Source organism: Triticum dicoccoides, chromosome 4A, assembly GCF_002162155.2.
Source record: "Triticum dicoccoides isolate Atlit2015 ecotype Zavitan chromosome 4A, WEW_v2.0, whole genome shotgun sequence".
NCBI lineage: Eukaryota > Viridiplantae > Streptophyta > Magnoliopsida > Poales > Poaceae > Triticum > Triticum dicoccoides.
Window position 1 is genome coordinate 200,559,194 of NC_041386.1, and position 22,958 is coordinate 200,582,151.

Here is a 22,958-nt window from a genome sequence, read left to right on the forward strand (position 1 = left end):
CGGGTACAAAAGGGTGCGGTAGTGGAAAAGTGGTTTCGTGGCTCCCTTTGATGTTTTTAGGGTATAAGAGTATATATATAGGCAAAAGAAGTACGTCGGTGGAGCTTCGTGGGGCCCACGAGGGTGGGGGCGCACCTACCCCCTGGGCGCGCCCTCCTATCTCCAAGTCTCCTGGTTTGCGTTTGTTCCAATAAAGATCCTCGCGAAGGTTTCGTTCCGTTTGATATTCCTTTTCTATGAAACACTGAAATAGGCAAAAAAACAGAAACTGGCACTGGGCCTCCGATTAGTAGGCTAGTCCCAAAAATAATATAAAACATCATATTAAAGCCCATTAAACATCCAAAATAGATAATATAATAGCATGGAACAATCAAAAATTATAGATACGTTGGAGACGTATCAGCATGGAAGCAGGTCGAGTGGGTATGAAAGCTATACTCATGGAGTAGGAAGCCCCCAAGCGACCTTTGGCATGGGAGCCGGTCAGGAGGGTAAGAATAGTTATGCTCATTGAGCAGGAAGCCCCCAAGTGCCCTATAATATGGCATGTAAGCCGATCAAGAGGGTAAGAATAGCTATGCTCATTGAGTAGGAAGCCCCCAAGTGACCTTTGGTATGGAAGCCGATAAAGAGGGTAAGAATAGCTATGCTCATTGAACAAGAAGTCCCCAAGTGACCGTTGGCATGGAAGCCGATCAAGAGGGTAAGGATAGCTATGCTCATTGATACGTGTCCATCGTATCTATAATTTTTGATTGTTCCATGCCAGTATTCTACAACTTTTACATACTTTTGGCAACTTTTTATACTATTTTTGGGACTAACATATTGATCCAGTGCCCAGTGCCAGTTCCTGTTTGTTGCATGTTTTTTGTTTCGCAGAAAATCCATATCAAACAGAGTCCAAACAGGATAAAAACTTATGGAGATTTTTTGGAATATATGTGATTTTTGGGAAAAGGAATCAACGCGAGACGATGCCCAAGGGGCCCACAAGGATGGAGGGCACACCCCTGGTCCTTGTGGCCACTCCGTAAGGCGGTTGGTGACCTTCTACTGGAGCAAGAAATCTAATATCCGGAAAAAAATCGTGTTAAAATTTTAGCCCAATTGGAGTTACGGATCTCCGGGAATTTATGAAACGGTGAAAGGCCAGAATCTGGGAGCGTGGAAACAAAAGGAAACAGAGAGGGAGATCCAATCTCGGAGGGGCTCCCGCCCCTCCACCGCCGTGGAGGCCAGGGACCAGAGGGGAAACCCTTCTCCCATCTAGGGGGAAGGTTAAGGAAGAAGAAAAGAACCCCTCTCTCCCGGTGGCGCCGGAACGCCGCTAGGGCCATCATCGTAACCGCAATCTACACCAACAACTTCGCCGCCGTCATCACCAACTATCTCCCCCTCTATGCAGCAGTGTAACACCTCTTCTCTCCACTGTAATCTCTACTTAAACATGGTGCTCAATGCTATATATTATTTCCCAATGATGTATGGCTATCCTATGATGTTTGAGTAGATCTGTTTTGTCCTATGGGTTCATTGATGATCGTGATTGGTTTGAGTTACATGTTTTATTATTGGTGTTGTCCTATGGTGCTCTCCATGTTTCACAAGTGTGAGGAATCCCTGCTGTAGGGTTTGCAATATGTTCATGGTCTGCTTATTGTCTGTGTTGCGTGACACAAACACATATAAGTGGGTTTTGGCGTATGGGAATAAAGAGGACTTGATACTTTAATGCTATGGTTGGGTTTTACCTTAATGATCTTTAGTAGTTGTGGATGCTTGCTAGAGTTCCAATCATAAGTGCATATGATCTAAGAAGATAAATTATGTTAGCTTATGCCTCTCCCTCATATAAAATTGCAATAATGATTACCGGTCTAGTTATCGCTTGCCTAGGGACAAATAACTTTCTCGTGACAAAAAGCTCTCTACTAAAACTAACTTAGTTATTTTTTTATATAAACAGCCCCTAGCTTTTATTTACGTGCTCTTTATATTCTTACAAACCTATCCTATCACACCTACAAAGTATTTCTAGTTTCATACTTGTTCTACGTAAAGCGAATGTCAGGCATGCATAGAGTTGTATCGGTGGTCGATAGAACTTGAGAGAATATTTGTTCTACCTTTAGCTCCTCGTTGCGTTAGACACTCTTACTTATCGGAAGAGGCTACCATTGATCCCCTATACTTGTGGGTTATCAAGACCTTTTTCTGGCGCCGTTACCAGGGAGCAATAGCGTTGGGTGAATATTCTCGTGTGTGCTTGTTTGCTTTATCACTAAGTAGACTTTATTTGTTGTTCTTAGTTGTTCTCTATCTTTAGTTATGGATATGGAACAAAAAATACCAAAAAAATTAGGTGTACTTGCTACTCATGGAGATGGGGAACCTCCTAAAACCCTCGATGCTTATTATGTGAAAGATATTATGCACTACTTTAATAATCCTGAGAAAACCCCATTCAATTAAATAATGGGAGACATGTTGGATCAACGTGAATACTTTAGGGATTATCGCTTGATTCAAAAAGGGAAACTATTATGGGATCAAATTCATGTGTTGCATTGGTATGCTCGGGAACTATGCTTGCGGTATGATTATACTTGTCGCTCTAGGTTGAAGGTTCCACACCTTCCCTTTTCATGTAAATTTAATGATAATAAAACATTGGCTTCTTATGCTAATGGTATTAATACATCTCCAACATATCTATAATTTATGAAGTATACATGCGAATATATTATCATTCTTGGATGTTTTACAATCATTTAATAGCAACTTTATATCATTTTTTGGGACTAACCTATTGACCTAGTGCCCAGTGCTAGTTGCTGTTTTTGCTTGTTTCTTACATCACAGGAAATCAATATCAAACAGAGTTTATACACCGTGAAACCTTTTGTGGATTTTTTATGGACTACAAGACCACCAGTGGGCCAGAGCATCACCTAGGGGGTGTCCCGAGGGGGGCACAACACACCAGGGCACACCTGGGGGCCCAGTCACGCCCAAGTGGGTTGTGCCCACCTTGGTGGCCTCCCGCACCCCTTCTTCGCCCTATAAATTGCCAGATATTCCAAAACCCTCGGGGTAACCCTAGATCAGGAGTTCCACCGCCGCAAGGATCTGTATCCACTGAAAACCAATCTAGACCCCGTTCCGGCTGCTACCTCTTGAGCATGCATTGGTTTTACCTTGAAGAGGAAAGGGTGATGCAGCAAAGTAGCGTAAGTATTTCCCTCAGTTTTTGAGAACCAAGGTATCAATCCAGTAGGAGATAACACGCAAGTCCCTAGTACCTGCACAAACAAACAAGAACCTTGCAACCAACGCGATAAAGGGGTTATCAATCCCTTCACGGTCACTTACGAAAGTGAGATCTGATAGAGATAATAAGATAAATATTATTGGTATTTTTATTGTATAGATTGGAAAATAAACATTGCAAAATAAACAACGAGAGAAATAGCAAGTAGATAGGAAAATAATATAATGGAAAATAGACCCGGGGGGCATAGGTTTCACTAGTGGCTTCTCTCAAGATAGCAGATTCTATGGTGGCTGAACAAATTATTGTCGAGCAATTGATAGAAAAGCGCATAGTTATGAGAATATCTAGGCATGATCATGTATATAGGCATCATGTCTACGACAAGTAGACCGAAACGATTCTGCATCTACTACTATTACTCCACACATCGACAGCTATCTAGCATGCATCTAGAGTATTAAGTTCATAAGAACAGAGTAACACATTAGGCAAGATGACATGATGTAGAGGGATAAACTCAAGCAATATGATATAAACACCATCTTTTTATCCTCGATGGCAACAATACAATACGTGCCTTGCTACCCCTGTTGTCACCTGGAAAGGACACCGCAAGATTGAACCCAAAGCTAAGCACTTATCCCATTGCAAGAAAGAACAATCTAGTAGGCCAAACCAAACTGATAATTCGAAGAGACTTGCAAATATATTAAATCATGCATAAAATAATTCAGAGAAGAATAAAATATTGTTCATAGATAATCTTGATCATAAACCCACAATTCATCGGATCTCGAGAAACAAACCGCAAAAAGAATTACATTGAATAGATCTCCAATAGAATCAAGGAGAACTTTGTATTGAGATCCAAAGAGAGAGAAGAACCCATCTAGCTAATAACTATGGACCCGAAGGTCTGTGGTAGACTACTCACTCATCATCGGAGAGGCTATGATGTGATGTAGAAGCCATCCGTGATTGATTCCCCTCCAGCAGAGCACCGTAAAAGGCCCCAAGATGGGATATCACGGGTACAGAAGGTTGCGGTGGTGGAAATAGGGGTTCGTGGTGCTCTCACATGTTTTCGGCGTATATGAGTATATATAGGCGAAAGAAGTAGGTCGGCGGAGCCACGAGGGGCCCACGAGGGTGGGGGTGCACCTACCCCCCCTGTGCGCGCCCTCCTACCTCGTGGCGGCCTCATTTATTCCTTGACGTTCACGACAAGTCTCCTGGATTGCGTTTGTTCCAAAAATAACTCTCCTGAAGGTTTCATTCCGTTTGATATTCCTTTTCTGCGAAACACTGAAATAGGCAAAAAACAATTTGCACTGGGCCTTTGGTTAGTAGGTTAGTCCCAAAAATAATATAAAAAGGTATATTAAAGCCCATTAAACATCCAAAACAGATAATATAATAGCATGGAACAATAAAAAATTATAGATACGTTGGAGACGTATCACCGGCACCCTGCCGGAGGGGCAAATCATCATCGGTGGCCATCTTCATCATCCCGGCGATCACCACGATGAGGAGGGAGTAGTCCACCCTCGGGGCTGAGGGTTTGTACCAGTAGCTATGAGTTTAATCTCTCTCTCTCTCTCTCTCTCATGTTCTTGAGATGTCATGATCTTGATGTATCGCGGGCTTTGTTAATATAGTCGGATCATATGGTGTTTTCCCCTCTCTATCTTGTTGTGATGAATTGAGTTTTTCCCTTTGAGATTTCGTTGTTACCAGATTGAATATTTTTATGGATTTGAGAGCACTTGATATATTTCTTGCATATGAATAGTCGTGGTGACAATGGGGTATCATATTGATTCACTTGATATGTGTTTTGGCATTCAACTCGCGGATTACCGCGGTGACATTGGGGTAATCTATGCACAGGGGTTGATGCATGTTCTCGTCTTTTGTTTCTCCAGTAGAAATCTTGGGGCACCCTTTGAGGTTCTTTGTGTTGGATTGAGTACTATGAATCTGAAATTATTTGGTGTTATTCTAGTACGTACTCTTGGATAGATCGATCGGAAATAATAGCTTTGAGGTGGTTTCGTACCCTACAAACAATTTCTTCTTATGTTCTCCACTAGACAGGAACTTTGGAGTGTTTCTTCATCGCACTTTGAGGGATGGTTATATGATCCAATTATATTAGCATTGTTGAGAGATTGCACTAGCGAAAGTATGGACCCTAGGCCTCATTTTCAAGCATTGCAATACCGTTTGTGCTCCGTTTTACCAATTGCTACCTTGCTGTTTTTATTATTCTTATTGCAAAAATCAATATCTACTATCCATATTACACGTGTATCACCATCTCTTTGCCGAACTAGTGGACCTATACAAATTACCATTGTATTTGGTGTGTTAAGGACACAAGAGACTTTTTATTATTTGGTTGGAGGTTTGTTTGAGAGAGACTATCTTCATCCTATGCCTCCCACGGATTGATAAACCTTAGGTTATCCACTTGAGGGAAAATTGCTACTGCCCTACAAAACTCTGCGCTCGGAGGCCCAACACGTATCTATAAGAATAAAGTTGCGTAGTAGACATCAAGCTCTTTTCTGGCGCCGTTTCTGGGGAGGTTAGGTAGGCGGCACTCACATCCCGTCAACAAAGCTCTTTTTTGGTGCGGTTGCCAGGGAGGTGAGTGCTTGAAGGTATATCTTTAGATATTGCAATTGAGTCTTTTAGTTTTTTGTTTTACCACTAGTTTGGTTTATAAAAGAAAACTACAAAAAATGGAATTGAGATTGCATCATATTATTGATCATCTTTATAATATCTTTCTTGAAAACGATGGATCAGAAAATTGTGCTCAATTGTTAGAAGAAAAAATCAATAAAATGTTTGACACAACATATTTGAATGATGAGCATGATTTCAATGTTTTTCTATGAATTCTTTGAATATCCAAAATGCTAATGATGATTGCACAAGTCATGACAAAAATGTTTCTTATAAGCATGTCAGTTTTTGTGGAGTGCATAAAGTTTGTGAAGACGTCCCTTATAGGGGAGATATATTTTTCAAGAAGCATAAACATGATAGAACCAATTCTTTGCTCAAAGTGATAGATGAATTTGCTACAAAATTATGTTCTCTTTGTCCTATTATTTGTGAACTTTTTCATGATCAAATCATGTCCTAATATTGCAATAACTTGATCACGCTTGAAATTTATAATGAGCTTTGTCTATTTTTGGGGAGTGAATAATTGACACATCAAAATAGTTGGTTTAAAGTATTCATTCTCACGGATGACATTGAAACTAAACTAAAAAATATCTATATGTTTTGCATGGTAAATTGCAATGAGAATGCTTATATTTCCAACTATAGAAAGTTGGGAAAACCAATAGAATATAAATGGAATACTAATGGAAGGGTAAAGATTTCCACTTTCCCTCCTATTTTGTCTCTCATGATGAAATAGGTCACGAGGAGGAGCTCCCTATTCAACCAATCTCATCAATAAGAAGCTTGAAAAAATTAATTAAACCCACACGTGATGTGGTGAAGAATAAGAAAAGAAGAAGGAATAAAGGTTAAAAGAAAAAGAAGAAAGAATAGAGGTTAAAAGGTATATCTGCCAAATAATTTTGCTCCTATTGTTGTTGTGCCTCATGAAAATGATTTAAAAATAATTGTGTAAGATGACGCACTTGATGATGATATTGCTTCTTTGTCTTATGGCACAATGTCTGAGAGAACAATTGATAATGATTTTGTTATGCCTATTGCTTGTTGTGATGATTATTATTGAGGAGATAATGATACGTCTTATAATCTTGGAAATCTTTTTGGCACCAACTTGGGAAATTATGATGATAGCAATTACTATACCGTTGGTGCTATTCATACTATTAATGATGAGAATGATTATGCTTATGATATGACAAGCCACAAGCTTGGGGATGCTATGTTTGATGAGAATGACATGTTTGATAATTTATTTGCTACAATTAATGTTTGTCCCAAGCTTGGGGGTGCTATGCTTAATGGAGATGATCTTTTTAGTCCCCTTACTTTGAATGATCAAATTTGCTATGATGATTGCATGCCTCCTACTTATGGTGCATGCCTCATACGTAGGAACCGAGTTCATAATGATTACGGTATACTATAGTTTTTTTCCGGAAAAGTATACTGTAGATAGATAAATTCCAAGCCCAACTTTACATGCCGCACGTATGAAGCCTATTCAGGCCCAACAGTTTTGATAATGCCACGTATAAACAGCCCATATAGGTTATCATCATCTACTTACAACTTCCCTCCTTTATATATACAAATAAAAAACTCTCAGCTCAGTCGTTCCCCTCTAGCATCCTTATCCATCCACACACACCACCTCTTCCATTAGCCGTCTGATTAAGATCTCACTGCTTGCCATCACCAAATTGATTCCCAAAACATCATGGCTATTTCATTCCTTCCCATTTCTCTTCGTGTCGGTACTGGCACAGTTTGCCATTGAGCAGAGTGCGCGGACGTGTCCGTCGCATTCTCAAGGATGTGGATTCTCGACGACCTCGTGGAGTCCGGTGGAGCGTTCTCAAGGTTTTCGGCCAAGATGATGACCTCTTCTTGGTGTACGGCTAGAGGTCCATGGAAGAGGTGTTATAGTTTGGCCCAGTGGAGGAGGCTGCGAGGGAAATCACCGAGTCACGTACTGAGTGAGTTATTAGATCTGACATCTAGAGAATACAAATAGCAGCCAATGACCATGAGATGCTGGCCTTCTCATTGTTCTTACTGTCAGGCTACCACTAACTGTAAGTGCCAACCGAGGATTATTTCTTATACTTTATCCATAGTAGTATTGTACTCCATCGTATATTTAATTTGTTATTTGCAAGAAATGATGCCTTTTCCCTTAAAAAGGTCTAATGAAGAGGAAGTTTGTTCACCTTGGATATTAATTTTGTTATAGGTTTGTTGAGCAGCTCACTTGTGCTAGCAAGACGCCATTGGTTTGCTTATATCAAATCCTGCTATTAAGTTACTAATGAAGAAATGTATGTTCCTCTCTGTTGTGCTGGCTAAGTATAGTTTCTTCAAATTGTGAATTAAATCCTAATGTGTGAAACTCTAGTCTTGTAGTATGTTCATGTCTATTATGCTGGTCTCGTAAAGATTTGCCTAAAATAGCATGTGCATAAAGGAAACTACATGAAGAAAGCTATTGATCTGTTATAGACTAAGAACATTGGTAAAATTCACACCCTTAATATAATAAGTATCCTTATTATCATAATCGATGTCAATCAAATACTCTACTTATCTTGGTCGATACAAATAGACAGTCGCACTATTTATTTCATAAGCTACTGATCCACTAATTATTTTGATAACATCCTTTTCTCCTGGCCTTCGATTTCGGTACTTCATCTTCATCTTCAACCATTGTATTTTTGGCTTATGCTTTACCATGTTTCTTGTTCCCGCAAACACTTTTTTCATTGTTTGAGGCATATTCGTCTCAATGCATTCATCCTCTGACTCGTCTGATATTACAACAGATCTCAGTCTGCTTTTAGTGCCACTACGGAGCTCGCGTGATGACGATGATATTTTGTCTTGACGCTTATCTTTGTTTAATGTAGTCCCAGTGCTGTCATGTGGCTCCTCTTTCATAGGCACCTGTTCACATGAAATTTTGCCAGAAACTTTATCATTCTATGACTGCAAGCATATACATTTTGAAAATTAGACACATCTCTAAAATCTAAAGTGTGTATATAGTTAAAAAATCAATGACCTTTGTATCTGGCATGTTTTGCTTCTTCATTAACATGGTGCCCACCTCATCTTCCATCAATTCCTGCGAAACATATATAAGATGGATTAGTTAAGGAAGTTTGAAGATGGTAAAAAGTTAATGTAGCTTTACCTCCTCGACTTTATTTTCCAAATGGAGCATCTCAAGCCAATCATCGGGCACAAATGTTCTTTTTACTACATAGTTTTGTGTGCCAAATGTGAGATTATCATCATTGAGCTTAAATCTAAATATAAGTCTTCTTCCACATAATTGTTGAATAATCTTTGGCACTTATTCTGATTTCCCATCTTGTGTGTCCAGCAACTTAGATGCAGATGTATTAAGCAATCTTGCAGCCTCCTCGTCAAATAAAGTGCAACTTGTAGTAATGTATGGTCACTAATTTGGAGTCGAACACGATACCTAACATACGATTCACGTTAGTAGGGAGTAAATATAATATAATAGTTCTTGTTCATATTTTAGTAATATAATATGCTTACCGAGGTGTGACCTTTTCTGGATATGTACTACAACTCTTGCAATAATAATTTTCGGTTTCCTTGGTAGCCAATTTGTGGCACTTATCACATGACATGTACCACCATTGAATATTTTCTTGCAAACTATCTACTGTAGCTATTGCTGTGAATACAAAATCCTAAAAAAATAGTGTTAGCATTTGAGTGGTGTGTGGGATTAAGAGGCATAAATATGCACAATGTGGTTTCATTGTAACTAATTTTCAATGAATTGTCCATGCTGGTCTTATCTCGTATCACAGAGATTGATGGTATCATTTATTGGAATTCTGATGCATTACCTAGTCTGACTGGTTTCCGTGCCTCATTGTAGTAAGTTCTTGTAATGTTATCCTCTTATAAAACATCTGTTCTTCTAGTGTTCCTTGATTACTTCTATCTATACTGATCATCTTTGGTAAGGTTTTGTCTGTTGAGTCCCTGCACATCTATGAAGTAAATAAGAATATAAAATCTTGAATCAACTCGACTCACTAATTATGAGTGAAAAAATAAACTGGAGGTGTTTCATACCTATAAAGAAGTTCTCGTGTTTCTGGTATATCCAGTTCAATATATATTCTTGTGGCACTCGTTGACTTTAGGCACAAACCTATTTAATCAATCAATTAGAATATGTAAATGATAAGAACAGCATGTAAGATCTATGCACTTACCATTGAATCTTGATACGTCTCCAACATATCTATAATTTATGAAGTATTCATGCCATGTTTATAACAATTTTATATGGTTTTGGTATGATTTGCATGGAACTAACCCAGACTGACGCTGTTTTCACTAGAACTACCGTGGTGTTGTTTTTTGTGCAGAAATGAAAGTTCTCCAAATGAGCTGAAACTTTTTGACGATTTTTTTGGAAGAAAAGAGACCCCCAAAGCTTCGTGGGAGGGCCATAAGAGCCACGAGGAGGGCACAACCCACCAGGGCACGCTTGGTGGGCCTGGCTTGCCCCGATGGGTTGTGCTCACCTCGAGGCCCATCTTTGCGTGAAACCAACACCAAAAATCGTATAAATAGAGAAACCATCATGGGTTAACCTAGATCAGAAGTTCCGCCGCCGTAGGCCTCTGTAGCCACCGAAAACTAATCTAGACCCTTTCCGGCACCCTGCCGGAGGGGGGAATCATCTCCAGTGGCCATCTTCATCATCCCGACGGCCACCACAATGAGGAGGGAGTAGTCCACCACTACCGCAGGATGCTGCTAACGCGACACTACGATCAGAGGCCCTTCGACGAAACTATATGTGATGCCATAATTGCAAACGTGGTGTAAAAAACCCGTCAAAAGGTGCAAAGCATTTGCGATGGAGGATGCATCAAACACGGTTCAGATTTTAGTTGCGTGTGCGATGCAGGGCATACGGTTCAACTCAATTAACTATTTGCGATAAGGAGGAACAAAAGAAATGGTCAAACAGATTAAGGTGTGTGCGATGTGCAGCATACGGTTTAGTCGGATGAACTGGTTGTGATTAGGGAACACAAAAGAAACGGCCAACCAGATCAAAGGTGTGTGTGATATACGACATGCGGTTCACTCGGCCTTGTCGTCAGTGTGTGACCTCTGTGGCAACCGTTCTATCCCCACTAGCCTCTTCTTGTATCGTGGCAACCATCCACCACCTCTTCGCCTTTCCCTCTCGATTTGGAACTGCTGTCGCACGCTCTTCCTCCCTCCATTTGCCTTCACCCTTCCTTCTGCCATTGTTCGAGCATCTTCTCCATGGGGGGAACAGGCTGGAAACGACCCCGTTATTCTTGCCTCGATCTGAAAGATGACGTGGTGGAGGAGCTCACTGATCGGTGCGACATCATCACCTCGGCTAGCATGGTAGGTTTGTACAAGACCATTCTCGACTCAACTAATAACATCATTACAAGGAACCCAAGGGTCCTGGAGCGGTTTTATCTCAACTATCTTGTTCGCCATGACCCTGCTGACTGGCGTGGGGACGACGGAAGCCTCTCCTTGTGCAAGTTGATGCTGCTTGATAATGATACATCTGATGTTAAGATGCCATCGCTTGAGGGCAAGGCTTGGGCAGACGCAAATGGATATTGGGTTGTTTATATTGGGTACAACTACGAGTGGGAACTTGTGAATGTGTACACTTGTCACTGTCGGATTACGGGTTCCAGCAAACCCTTGAGGTTCGAACTCTGGGGTGCGCACAAAGCTCTCTCTCTCTCCCTAGCTCGCTCTCGCAACGATCTCAAGGCCTAGCTCGACAAACCCAAAGAACAAGAGACACGAGAGTTTTATACTGGTCTGGGCCACCATTGTGGTGTAATGCCCTACTCCAGTGTTGTGTGGTGGATTGCCTCGTGGGCTAGGGATGAACTAGTACAGTGGATGAACAACCTCTTGAGGAGAGGTGTTCTTGAGCTCGATGAGCTGGTGAGATGGCCTTGGTGGAGTGGATCCAATCCAAGATGAGCCAATCCTTGACTATGGTGGTGGCTAGCCCTATTTATAGAGGCCCTTGTCCTCTTCCCAAATGTTTAGGCGGGAAGGGATCCCACAACGGCCAATTTCGAAGGGAGACAACTAGTACAAGTTATCCTAACAAATGGTGGTCTTTGCCTGCCAAAGGTTCTGGTGGTGACGCCGCCGTGGGCTCTGCGGTGACCTCCGTCCCGCCGTCTTGTTGGTCTTGGTCTTGTTGCACCTAAATGAAACGTTTGCCCGACACCTCGGGACTCCTCGCCTGGGCCTGCTTCCTTAGCACCAAAGAGGAAACTCGCACTCTACGCCTGCTGGCGCCCGCCTGGCCTCGGTCGTCATGGCTCATGTCACGCGGACCTCGCGAGGTTCCCCTTGCATAGATATCTCCGTTCCTCGGGAGCCAGCCTAGCGAGGCCGCCCCAGAGGAGGTCTTGGTGTCATCCGCCTCGTGAGGCTTGGCCCCTCGCGAGGGTCTTGAGTGGTTGCCGATGAAGACGGGTTGTACCAGGCCGTCGCTGGAGCCATGCCCTGGGCCACAGGCAGGCATGTCTGCGTACCCCCATTCCCAAGACGCCGTCAGTAGCCCCCGGGCCCAAGGCGGGCTCGGACTTGGCGTTGAGGCGAAGCCAAAGGGCAAGTGCAGAGTGCCGCGGGCCCCAACCGCCTGCGGCCTTGATTGACGCGTGGCAATTGACAGGATGTGGGCGTCTCCGCTTTCCCACGCTGCCTCGGCAACTATCCTCGACTGACAAAAGGCTGGCGTGCGCCGCAGAGCCTTCATTGCCTTCCTTTGACCTCCTCCAGATCAACTTTCTCTTTCTTGCCCTGGGAGACTCTAGATCCGCACGAACCCCTCTCCGAGCCTGCAACCAATGGCGTCCAACATGGTGAAGGCCGCGCACTCGTCTTCCTGGTACGAGCCGGCCTTGAGCGCACCTAGAATCTCAGAGAATAATCTCGCCGCCATGCTCCTGATGACGACGGAGGGCAGCAACAAGAAGTGAAAGACCACGCTTCGGGCGGGCTCTGCCGAGACAGAGGCCTCTAGTAGTACCTTCTATCCCTTCCTCATGAATAGCATCATCGCGGGGCTAGTCCCCCTTTCTCTGACTTCTTCTATGCCATCCTCAGCCACTACAAGATGCATGCCCTTCATATTTATCCCAACTCCGACCTTGGTGTCCTGCTCGACCCTGTGGATGAGGGGCGCTGCGAAGCCTCTATAGAAGCCGTGAAGGGCCATGTGGAGGCCTTGCTGAAGAAGTTCCTTGCCATCGACCCCGCGCCTCCAGCTGATGGTGCCACTAATCCCTCGACCGAGGCCGACGGCACAAGTGACGGCAACGTTGCCGACGAACGGGCGCTTCCGAACGACAGTGCCCAAGGCTGAAGAGGAGGCGCACTGGTGAACGATGGTGCTCCTTCCTGCTTTTACTTTCCTGCAAACTTTCCTGTGACATGCAACGTTCCTCGTGGAGGCGTTAAAACTTTTGTTTTGTGTTTAAGGAACAACATGTTTAGTAATATCTCGTTAGGATTCCGCGACCTCCTTCCCATTTGCTTGATGTTCTACGTCGGCAGGGCCCGACCGCGCGCATACCTCAGCCACTGTTGGACCGTCCGTATCACCAGGACGGGACCAAGGGGTGAGGGGCTATGTGGCCGGTTAGGCTCCTGAGTCGCGATGCTCAGGAGTCCCCCTTGACGCGCAAACATACCTTCATACCTATCCTCGCCAAGGTCCCGCTCGGGAGGGGCACACGACGACCAGGTCCGAGGGACCTGGTAGGGCAGCGTATGCTAGGCATCACCTGAGCGTAGCCCCCGTGCCCAGACCCCTCGCGCGACTCTCCCGAGGGGAAAGCATTGTGATGAGGCTGGACACTGAGCTGGGTGGCTCCCTGAGGTTGATGCGGCCACGGGGCCGCCCTTAGTTGTTTATCACCAGCGCGGAGCATGGCGCTTCCGCACTTGCATGGGCATAGCCGCTCCTCGACCGTTTCGATTGCCAGCGCGGAGCATGGTGCTTACACTAGCGCGTGAGTGCGGGCTCCCTCTGAGTGGAGCCCCCGGGGCATGTATAGCCCCGCCCTGAAACATGGCTTGCCCGGCAGGGCTAGACTAGGTGTGTCTGGGCACTCGTGAGCCAACACGGGACTCTTGAGGCCCTACCTCAAGGCGGGTTGCGCCCGGTCTTGATTCTTGATAGATGTGATGGCTCTGCGAGATGGGTAGGCAACCTGGGACGGATGAATCTCCTGAGGTGATCACATGAGAAGGCCAAACACCAATAACCCCAGGAAGTGACGTGAACAGGGCCGGCCTGCCAGACAGAGCTTAGTCGTTGGGTTTATCGACGCTGCAGGGACGGACTCGAGCACAGACGCCGTGCCTAGTCTTCTCATGCGAAAAATCCTGAAGAAAGACGACCGGAGCGCGGCTCCCGCGGTGGCGAGGCACCGAGTCACGCGCCCTGGCTCATCCGTTCGCGATTAGCTCATGCGAGAACAAGGCACCAAGAGCCATGGGAGGTGACGTACATGAGAGCTGGCCTGTGAGCCAAAGCTCAGCCTCTTGGGTTTAGCGACGCTGCAGGGACAGTCCCAAGCACAGACGCCATGCCAGTCCTTAATCATGAGGCAGTCATGGGCGGGCTTGCAAGGGAATGCAACGTTCATGGTATCGAAGTACCGGACGTGCAGGTGATAATTATAAGGTTGTCCATGCAAGAGGGCAAGCTAGTTCAGATAGATGCAAGAACGATACATGCCACTGGGATGGACCCGAGCGGCCTGGGGATGATGCAGCCCAAGAGGCGCTCCCAACAGAATAAGCTAAAGATGCAAAAGGATACATGCCGTAGGGACAGGCCCATGCGACTTGGGGATAATGCTACCCAAAGGGCACCCCTAACTAAATGAACTGGAAAGAGTCACCTCATACCGTGGCTGGAGTGGCGTCGGGGTAGCTGAAGATGCACGCCAGAGAAGTTGCTCCTCATGAGCCGCTAGGGCCCTGAGCCCCAGGAGGCTTCGCAGACCCGGGTGGCTCCTAAAGAACTGTCGCGATCTCCGCCAGGACAGCGCGATGCCTGCCCTCCGGAGCCGCTAGAATGCTCCACAGGTGGCGCTGGAAGGTGACAACCGCGTTCGGCAGGCCGAGAGGCATGCCAACGTAGCTGTGAGGGGGACCGTCGCAGCGTCCAACTCATGAAGGCCAGAAACGTCCCTAAGATGCGACCCTGTTAAGACCTGGAATGTTGACGCAGACGCGTAGCCCACCATCCTCGCCGGGATGGGGAGCTGTTGTGGGTGGTGAGCGACAGTCGCCACTTATGGTCCTTGCCTCTTGAAGCTCCTGGATCGCCTTGATGATGAACTCCTGAGCACTAGGCGCCCCATGCATTGTGCCCTCTTGAGGGAAACGTGCGGCAAAGCACGCCTCCACATGGCGCCCGAGCGCCTCCCTCACGAAGTTGGCTAGGTCTAAGGCCCTCCAAAAGAGCGTCTCCCTCACGAAGTTGGCTAGGTCTAAGGCCCTCCAATGTGATCAGCCTGAGGAGGGCGCCGGGCGCACCTTCCTATGCGAGGGAAGGAGGCGCCCCAGCTGCGGGCGCAGATCCTGAGGTGGCGTCACTGGAAACACCACCTTCCTGAGGCCCTTGATGGAGTAGCTGCTTTTTCTTCTTTGGGTTGGCCTCAGGAGGGTACCAGGTGCCTTAATTGTCTGGGTCTTCGACCACTGCAGCTTGGTAAGTGCGCTCGAGGGAGCACACCGCATCTCTTTCTTCACAGGGGACCGTGATGATGCCGCCAGTCCCTGGCATCTTGAGGACATTGTAGCCGTGGTGGGTCACCGCCATAAACTTGGCCAAGGCTGGATACCCAAGGATGACGTTGTACTGCGGGCGGATGCGGGCGACATCGAAGTCGATGAGCTCGGTGCGATAGTTGTCACGCTGGCCGAAGGTGACAGGGAGGCGGACCTGCCCTATCGGGGTGGTGGAGCCGTCAGTCACTACTGAGAAAGGCTTGGTAGGTTGTAGCTGATCGTATGGCACCTAGAGGCCGTCAAACGTCTCGACAGACAGGACATTGAGCCCTGCGCCACCGTCGATGAGGGTCTTGGTGACTTGAACGTTGCTAATGACGGGTGAGCAGAGCATCGGGAGGGCGTCGGGGGTCTCCGCGCACTTGAGTTGGTCTGACAAGCTGAAGGTGATGGCACACTTGGACCACCTGAGCGAGCGCGTGGCCTCGAGCCTCGGAAGGGTCGCGTTCACCTTGCGAGCAAACTGCTTGAAGACACGCTGAGAGGCTGGGGCTTGAGCACCACCCAAGGTACAAGCGATGTCGTGTGGCTCCTTGAAGCCCCCAGCCCCCTCGTCTTGATGGTGGTCGTCGTTCCTTCTTGGTGGGGGCGGCAACATAGGGAGGCCAGCGTTTCCCTGAGGACGGTCCTCACGAGGATGCTCCCTCCAAGGGCCCTCGCGAGGCTGGTACTGCCAGTGATCCTCGCGAGGTTGGTCACGCCACTCCTAGGAGTCGCGGTCGTCCCAGCGTCCTCCACTTCACCCCCTCGGTCGTTGCGCACGAGTCGCTGACCAAAGCGCCCATCTCGGATGGCCTTGAGCTCCTGACAGTCGCTGGTGTTGTGGCTATGAACATTGTGGAAGGCGCAGAATGGGCGGTTGGCCTTGGATGATTCGGGGTGGTCACGGCCGCGCTTCATCTCTGGCTCCGCCGCGAGCACGGCAGCCCCCTTGCGCTTCACGTCCTTGATCTTTGCCTTCTTCTCCTCCTGGTCAGCAGCTAGGAGCTCGAGGAGGGAAAGGCGCCCTTCATCTGCCCTTGCGCACTTGGTCGCCATATTGAACATCTCCAGGGCCATGCATAGCTCCTCGTGGATGGTGAGCTCCTCCTTCATCTTGACATCGGGGACGACATCATAGAACGCGGAGATGACGGCCTCGTCCATCACCTTGGGGATCTTGAGGCGAACGATGTTGAAGCGCTGGATGTACTTCTCCAAGGTTTCCCCTGGCTGCTGCTTGATGCGTCGTAGGTCACCTGGGGCGGGCGGGCGATCACGAGTGCCCTTGAAGTTGGCAACGAAACGCTCGTGCATCTCGCCCCAGGAGGAGATCGATCCCGCGGGCAAGTTCAGGAGCCCCGAGCGTGCGCCATCCTTGAGGGCCATGGGAACCCAGTTCGCCATGACCCTCTCGTCGCCGTTGGCTTCCTCAATGCTCAGCTCGTAGAGCTGCAAGAGCTCCGCGGGGTCAGGGGTGTCGTCGTAGCACGGACGCAAGTCTGGCTGGAATTTGCCTGGCCAGACGACACTACGCAGTTCAGGAGTAAAAGCACGACAACCTGCTGCGGTCACCGGAGCCCGTTGCAGAGGCGGAGCCCGGTCCTGGTATCCATGTGCCGCCGCTGCAGGCAGTACGCGGCCTTGACGCGGTGGTGCTGGGAGCGCGGGAGTGTTTCCTTGTGGCCTCGGGACTTCTTGGCAGCTTCCTTCTTCACGCACGGGCGCCCGGCGTGGCGGGTCACGCCAAGGGACTGCGTGTCTTGGTGTGAGGGCGCCATCTTGACATGGAGGTGCTGGAGGCGCTCCATGAGCCACATCGCCATCGGCTGGAGGTGGGCGAGGCAGCGAAAGAGATGGCGCGGGAGAGCCCCCAGTGGCGCTAACGAGCTCGGTGATGCGGTCCAGCCAGTCCTTGTAGAAGTCGTCGACCGGGCGGTAACACAGGAGCTCGCGTGCCATGAGCAGCGAGGCCCACGCGTCCGTGGGCGCGCGACGAGCATGGGACGACGAGCCGGCCGGAGTCAACGACGGAGTGGCGATACATCCATCCCGCTGCATGGAGGGGTGCAGCGATGAAGCTTGTTGCTCGTTTGCTGCCGGGCAGGTGGCGACATTGGCAGCGGGTGATGGAGAATAGCAGGGGGGTCCCCCAATGGGCGCCGTCTGAGCGATGCTGGCGGCGAGGGCGACCCGGTGCTCAGCACGGGCTCGGCGAGCGTTAGCCATGGATGTGGTGGACCAGTGGAGCGTGGATCAACGGAAGAAAGGCTTCAGTGCACCCCTACCCGGCACGCCAAATGTCGGATTACGGGTTCCGGCCAACCCTTGAGGTTCGAACTCTGGGGTGCTCATGAAGATCTCTCTCTCCCTAGCTCACTCTCGCAACGATCTCAAGGCCTAGCTCGCCGAACCCAAGGAATAAGAGACACGAGAGTTTTATACTGGTTCAGGCCACCGTTGTGGTGTAATACCCTACTCCCGTGTTGTGTGCTGGATTGCCTCGTGGGCTAGGGATGAACTAGTATAGTGTATGAATAGCCTCCTGAGGAGAGGTGTTCTTGAGCTCGATGAGCTGGTGACATGGCCTTGGTGGAGTGAATCCAATCCAAGATGAGCCGATCCTTGACTATAGTGGTGGCTAGCCCTATTTATTGAGGCCCTGGTCCTCTTCCCAAATGTTTAGGCAGGAAGGGATCCCACAATGGCCTATTTTGAAGGGAGACAACTAGTACAAGTTATCTTGACAAAAGGTGTTCTTCGCCTGTGAAAGGTTCTGGTGGTGATGCCGCCGTGGGCTCCGCAGTGACCTTCGTCCTGCTGTCCTACTGGTCTTGGTCTTGTTGCGCCAATATGGTTCACGTCACGGGACTCCTCGCCTACACTTGCTTCCTTAGCACCAAAGAGGAAACTGGCACTCTGCGCCCGCTGGCACCCTCCTGGCCTTGGTCGTCATGCCTCATGTCACGCGGACCTCGCAAGGTTCCCCTTGCATAGATATCTCCGCTCCTCGGGAGCCAGCCTAGCGAGGCTGCCCCAGAGGAGGTCTTGGTGTCGTCCGCCTCGCGAGGCTTGGCCCCTCGCGCGGGTCTTGAGTGGTTGCTGATGAATACGGGTCGTACCAGGCCGTCGGTGGAGCCACGCCCTGGGCTGCAGGCAGGCAAGTCTGGGTACTCCCGTTCCCAGGACGCCAACAGTCACCGGGTCCCACTTCCAAAAATCTCAGACTGCCCAAAGGTTGAGTACACCGGTATTCTACATGAGTTCAAATACGATCATGGTGACTGTCGTCTACGGAAGATAGCAATATGTCAAGCTCCCAACCGCTCTTGGGATTACACGAACTATGAAGTTGTTGCCATCTTCGACAAGCTTGTTGCCTTCCTTACTTCCACACCTCGATGGATATTGCTCAAAAATCAATTTCTGTACACGGATGAGTATTGTGATGCAATTCAATACGAGGGTCTTGTGTTTGCTGCCACCAATCGTGGCACTGTTTTTGCATGGAATCCTGATGCTTTCGGTACGTTTGTCTTCCACCGTAATTATAATTGTTTCATCCACATGCAAGCGGATTAACTAGTTTCCCTTTACTAATTAACCTTCTTGTGTTTCCAAGCTCCGATGAAAATTCCACCACCAATACATAAAAAAATTTATAACCAAGGGGGAGATGACGATGCTGATGATCACGAGCATGAGGACCCATATACTCAGTGGCGCCTGGCAACATATTCCGATGGATCAGCTCTTCTTGTCTATATACAGGGCACTGCTGATGTTACTAAGAAAGCAAATGTTGTATCGCATGGTTGCACTCTCCAGACCTATTCCAACATCCGTTGCAGGGTATTCGGGATGGGTACTAGTGTACTAGCGTCAACACCTTCTCCCTGGTTCACTATTTAAAATCTTGGAGGAAACTCGCTCTTCCTTGGACAAAACTATCCAATGATGGTGGAAGGCGATCCAGCTGCTATTGACACAATGTTACTACCATTTATGAGAAGCAACGATATATATACGTCGGACATTGCTATGCCTCCCTACCATCCCAATATGGGTCCTGACATAGGCCGCCTCGGCTTGGATGATTAGTCCTGCGTTGGTCTCAAGATTGACAGTAGCTGGCCCTTTCCAGAGAATCACTTCTGGATCAAAGCAAGCGTTTCCAACACCAATGAGTGGTTGAGCTGAATTTCATTTCATTGCTTTGTTATTTGTTGTGTGAGAAAAACTTTACTTTACTAGAATGTTTTGTTGGAAATGATCTATAATCCAACGTGTATCCTCGTTGTTGTTGTGGGTTGATGACTTGTTGTATGTAATCAATGGTGCATTTGCATATGCGTCCATCAATTCACGCCTGCTAGTGGTGTCCATATGAACAGTGCTAGTGATTTTAGTTGCAAAAATTAGATAGTGCTAGTGATTTTTAGCTGCATATTTTGACAAATGCAGTGTTACAAGGTTGACAAATGGCAATGTTACTAGGTAAACAAATGTCAATCTTTCCAGTTTGACAAATGGCAACATACCCAAAATGACAGATGCAAATCTTACCCAATTGTTTCTACGTGGTTGCACACGGGTCATGACAAACAACCGTTTGCGTTGAAGGGATGCAGAAATCCTGCTCGACACATTCTCCCTTGGCTTCCTGGGGAAGCTGTCGGTTCGCGTACGGCTGTTCTAACTAAAATGTTTGCGATGAGTGTTTTATATTTAAAAACCATTGACATTTTTTCAAAATAAAATTGTTTGATAAGTCTGTACATTAAGAGAGACAAATGCAAGTTCGTTCAAACCATATCTTTCAATCAGTCACACTGCGAATATATATTCATATGGTCGAGAATTCGAGATACAGTATTAAACCCCCCAAAGAACTACTTCCGGCGGCGGCGGAGGCGGCGTGCCGCACCGTCGTTGTCGTCCTCCGGGACGCTGTTGTTGAAGTCTTCAAGGCAACACAAAATGTTCTTCACTTGTAAATCAAACATCATGTCGTCGCGCGATCGACGGGTGAGGCGTGGGAGGACGACAACTGGCGCCACTGAGAGGTAGAGGTCGACGGCAGCGTCCCATGCTGCTGAGGGGGGCGCGCGCACGGGCACGGGCGCGGCGGGTGCAGCCAAACGCACGAGGACCGACGTCACGGTGGCTGGAGGGGCACGGGCGCGGCGGGTGCAACCAAACGCACGGGGGCGGTGCCACGGTGGGTGGAGGGGCGCGCACAGGCACTGGCGCTGGCATGTACACAAGCTCGCGCGGGTTCACGGAGACCTCACTGACGCCCATGGCTTCTAGCTCTGCGATAGTGCTAGGTGTCCAGCTCGTCAATGCTACGGGGATGGTCATTGGCGCGGGCGCGGGGACGGGAGATGGGACGGGAGCGAGGGCGGCAACCGCCGCGGCTAGCTCGTTCTAGGCCATGTCCATGAGGCCCCATTCCTCCTTATTTCCTATCTCCTCCGGCTCGGAGTCGACTTCACCAAACTTGAAGACTAGTGGCAGATGATCATTCTGCGCCATGGCGTTGGTGGAGCTCTGCGGGAGGGAGAGGAATGGGAGGCGAACAGCAAGGCCACCCTTATTAAACAGCGGCTCGGGCGCCATTAATGGAGAGGAAGGCGGGCGTCCATGGAAGTCAAAGGTCTCACTTTCCAGTGAGCCTACGCAACATATAGCTCGCACGCTTCCTGGTGAGCCTGCGCATTGGAGGACAGCTTGCACGCCTCTCGGTCAGACTGCGCACCGGACTCTGCTCGCACGCCTCCCATTCAGTCAAGGTCAAGTAGCTGTCCGCAAGGCACCTCCTATAGCCACTAAAACGAAGACACATGGCATCACGTGAATGGTTAACAGAACGCACACGATTTGAATTATACAACAGTTTGAGATATTAAAGTGGCAACTATTTTTTCAAAATGCCTTTGTTGGCTGTCATTATTCGAGTGCGCCTTCTCTCAAAATGGTCACGAAAAATACAACAGCTTGTCAGGTGCCATTCCATGATAGCTTGCCAAGTTTCATGAATTTCAGACGAGTTTTAGATTTACTAGAATTTAAAAACAAAGTATCTCAATGTTTTGCTGTCAATCAACGGTGCCCTGGTGTTTGAAATTCATTCCCATTTCTTGCATGGGACCTAAGCATGCACCCAAGGACACATATTTGTTTTTTCAACCAATTTACATGCACTGGAGCATGTGCATGTAGTTCAAATTTGAATTATGCACATAAATGCATTGAAAACTCAGTTAATGCATAAAAATGTGCAAACGAACCCCGAAAAATCAAAAAAATTGACACAACACTAATGTTATTCTATGTTGACACGAGAAAAAATTAGAAAGCAATAAGAGGCAATGGATATGTTTCGTCCCCAAAGGTGGGACGTTCCCTATCGAAACCATCATGCTTGTTGTGAGAAACTCTGGTTTCTGAGAAGCATATACCCAAACCTGCCCCAAATGGGACAAATTTGTTACCACGGCATGTTGATGCCACTCCATGATAGCATGCCAAGTTTCATGAATTTCAGACGCGTTTTGGATTTACTAGAATTTAAAAACAAGGCATCTCAATGTTTTGCCGGCAATCAATGGTGCCCTGGTGTTTGAAATTCATTCCCATTTCTTGCATGGGACCTAAGCATGCACCCAAGGACACATATTTGATTTTTAAACCAATTTATATGCACTGTAGCATGTGCATGTAGTTCAAATTTGAATTATGCACATAAATGCATTGAAAACTCAGTTAGTGCATAAAAATGTCCAAACGAACCCTGAAAAATCACAAAAATTGAAACAACACTCCTGTTGTTCTATGTTGACACGAGAAAAAAATTGAAAGCAATAAGAGGCAATGGATATCATTTCGTCCCCAAAGGTGTGACGTTCCCTATCGAACCATCTTGCTTGTTTTGAGAAGCTCTAGTCTGTGAGAAACATATACCCAAACCTTCCCTAAACGGGACAAATTTTTTACCACGGCATGTTGATGCCGCTCCATGATAGCACCCCAAGTTTCATGAATTTTAGACGAGTTTTGGATTTACTAGAATTTAAAAACCAGGCATCTCAACATT